The sequence below is a fragment of the Cyprinodon variegatus genome, unplaced genomic scaffold (assembly GCF_000732505.1).
Source record: "Cyprinodon variegatus isolate N-32 unplaced genomic scaffold, C_variegatus-1.0 Scaffold239, whole genome shotgun sequence".
Lineage (NCBI taxonomy): Eukaryota > Metazoa > Chordata > Actinopteri > Cyprinodontiformes > Cyprinodontidae > Cyprinodon > Cyprinodon variegatus.
The window spans coordinates 339,309-342,602 of record NW_015150692.1 but is presented as its reverse complement, the minus strand read 5'-3'; the positions used below and the strand labels follow the sequence as shown (position 1 = coordinate 342,602).

Genomic DNA, 3,294 nt, shown 5'->3' with positions numbered 1-3,294 from the left:
TATATTTTAAAAAAGTGCTAAAGCTTCTATACAAGTATTAAGGCCAGTATTTTGAGAATAAAGTCACGACATTACAAGAATAAAGACGTAATATTATGAGAATAAAGTTGTATTTTATAACAACACTTACATGAAGCACTTTCTTCCCTAAAATGAGGAATGTCAAGCATCATGAGAAGTTATACTTTGGCTCTAGTTTGACAAATATGGAAATCGTTTAGCAGACCAGCATCAAATTGGGCAGGATGTCAAAGTGAACTCTGGTTGCTGTTTGGTGGAGCTGGTCAGCCGTCATTTGTTGATCGGAGGTCGAACCTTTCTTTCTGAAACGGGTTGTGGTATGATGACTATTTTCTCATTATTTTTCAACTTTATGCTCATAATGTTACAACTTTTTCTCAAATAAAATTAAAAAAAAAAAATCTCTAGCTTGGTCCTAATATTTGTTATACTGGAATTTGTTATTATATTGTATTAGTTTGTTCTTTTGATTACCAAAGTTGGGGTCATGATAAACCTTAATAAACCTGTTCAGGGTCTTGAGATCCACTTCAGAAAATTAAACTGTTAGGATAATTATCATTGACGATGTGTGAGTTTATCACACCTTGGTATGGGCGGCCTGTTGTGTGTCAGAACTGACGTTTTAATCTAATTATGTACGTGGCAAAGGTTTGGAAATGGAATGAGAGCAGGTGTCCTTCAGCTAAGAACAAAGTGTAATATTTTTATAAGACTGGAGCCATGATGTCTAATCATCTGCTAATGTGTATGATGTAAAATATGATAATGTGGCAGACTGGAGATGTTTAAAATGCCTTTTTAACTGTTAATGGGGCCACTTCCTGAGAGGTGAGCCCAGAGGTGAGCAGCTGCCTTCTGTACACTCTAAGCAAGTTTACAATTTCTATCAGAATCTGTTGTCATGTCTCCTGGTTATTTAATACATATAAGTTATGAATTGTAATTTAAAGAGTTTGTCCCGAGTAATCTCTTTTCAGGGAAAAGAACCAGAGAGAAAAAGCTTCAAGGTGTAGACAAGGAGCCTATCTTTAACAAAACTAAACATTCAAAATTAATATTAAAGTGCTTGAATATATGAAAGCATCACTTTAAAATGGACTCGACTAGATACTATACTTATTAATACTGTCAGAAGCTGAAAAGTCTGGTAACCTAAGTATACCATTTTAAGGCACTATTAAGATCCATTGTAGCGGTTCCAAACAGCCACTTATGATATCCAAGCTGGTAGTTTCAGAGCCCTCATCTAGACAAAGAGGCAAATTTTAACTATAAAAGAGCTGATGATCAGCAGATCAGGTGGGACTGTTTCTTTAAAGCGCATTGGCATGCATTTAACAAATCCCCCCTGCATCACAAGTGACAACAAGCCAGTGATGTAAGAGAGAAACAAGAATCTGATTTTGCTGTTTGCCACAGGCCTTGTAGGGGAAACAGGAAACACTTGGAGGAAAGTGCTCTGACTTGAGGATCCAAAAATTGGCTTGGACTGCTACTGGGTACCACTCTGAAAGTAAGAACTGTATATTCAAATGTATATGCCTGCTAAACATCTCATTGGTCTGACACATAAAGAACCAGTAAAATATACTTTGTGTTCTGGTTGTAATTAAAAAAACTTACAAAAGTTATCTATAGTGTAGTTTAGCAGGCCAAAGTAATCACTCTGCACATTTTCTATAATAGCTCTAGAAAAGTATGGCATTCATGTAAGCTCAGCTTGGATCTTTACAGTTTTCATTATTTGAGGGTTGCTAGATGCATTTTTTACTTTTGTCTCTGCATGTTTGTGGAATTTAGTTTTGTGATAAAAGCTTTTTTATATATAAAGACTATTGAGTGCAGTTTTTCTGTATCTGGGGCCTAAATGCAAAATTCCATTTTATTCCACTTTGAGTCTGGTTAGAATAGAAAACTTTATCGACCAAACAACTTAAAGACAGAGGTTAAGGAGAGCAATCCCAAATGAGGGAAAAATTTCTGAGGCGCCCACAGCGAATTTTCACACCTTAACTGAACAGAGACGGGAAGCGACAGAAATGTCAGCCTCAGTTGTTATGAATTAGGGGCTAAAAATCTTTCTTTATACAAGCTAAGCATTTAGAATTCTGATAAATAATGCGTTAACATTTTGTTTCCTGTTTTAAGACCCTAAACTTACATTAAACTGAGCGTTTCTGAAACATCTGGCACCATTTTTTTTTTATATTAAGCATACCCTGCTCAGATACACAAACTATTGTTCAGATGCATCATGAAAAGTATCCATATGCATAAGAGCAATGAGTGGATCTCTTCTTTTTTTTTAATCAGAGATGTTGCCATGGTGCTCAAAGCTCCAGCTGCACAGCAGGGGAGGTGTCTTGATTTCTCAGCATGACTTTTTATCTACTCATTTATCTAAGACCCACTTAATTCATTAGAAAAAGATAAATGAATCTAGCTTACTAAAGGAGGCAGCACAGAAATGACAAGAACATATGGTGCCTGCACAAAAAAGTCTAACTCTTTTTATGTTGTTCATATTCATTCTTTATGTTTGAATTACAAACTTCTAAACTGGATTTTTAATGTGAGGATTAATACATACAAGGGGTACCTCTGAAGTAAAACAATATTATCTATTTAGTAACCCAGATGCAACCATGTAGAGTCACCTTTTACTGGAGTAATAGTTGCTTTTTTTCTTTTTCTTTAACCAGTTCTGCATGTCTGAAGAACATTTTTACAATTGATTTTGTGCAAAACAAGTTAAAATCAATCTGATTGGAGGAAAATTGTCTGTGAATGTTTGTCTCAAGGTCACCAAAGTATTTTCTGTTATATTTAGGTAAGGATATTCCAAAGCTGTTCTAACACATGCACATCATTTGACTGAAACTATTCACTGTAGTGGCTGACAGGGGTCCTTGTGCAGATTTTAACAATTTAATATAAACCAAAACTTAAACTAAGCTCCAATTATTTTGCCATAATCGGCTACTATGATCCCTGATGAAAAACATGATGAGAATTCTGTGTCGTTCTCATCTTCCACATGTAATTTCTATCTCTCACATGTAAATCGAACAAATTTCACACATGATTTCAATCCTCCATATTTGTTTATAATTTCCTAAAGAAAAATCTGATTGATTTCATGTGTTCAAATGTGATTCCAACCTTCCACATGAAAGTTCTATGAATTTCACATGTGATTCTCATCTTTCTCTAGAAAATCTTATGAATTTCACGTCATTTCATTTTTCCACATGTGGTTTTCATTTCTAT

The 3,294-nt window shown here is 34.8% G+C and overlaps 1 protein-coding gene across 4 annotated transcripts in view; it reads right to left on the bottom strand.

Moving 5' to 3' along the window:
* The window catches only part of sema5b (sema domain, seven thrombospondin repeats (type 1 and type 1-like), transmembrane domain (TM) and short cytoplasmic domain, (semaphorin) 5B), a 295,363-nt gene that overhangs the window by 13,133 nt on the left and 278,936 nt on the right, over positions 1-3,294 (bottom strand). The gene's annotated exons all lie outside the window — the stretch shown is intronic.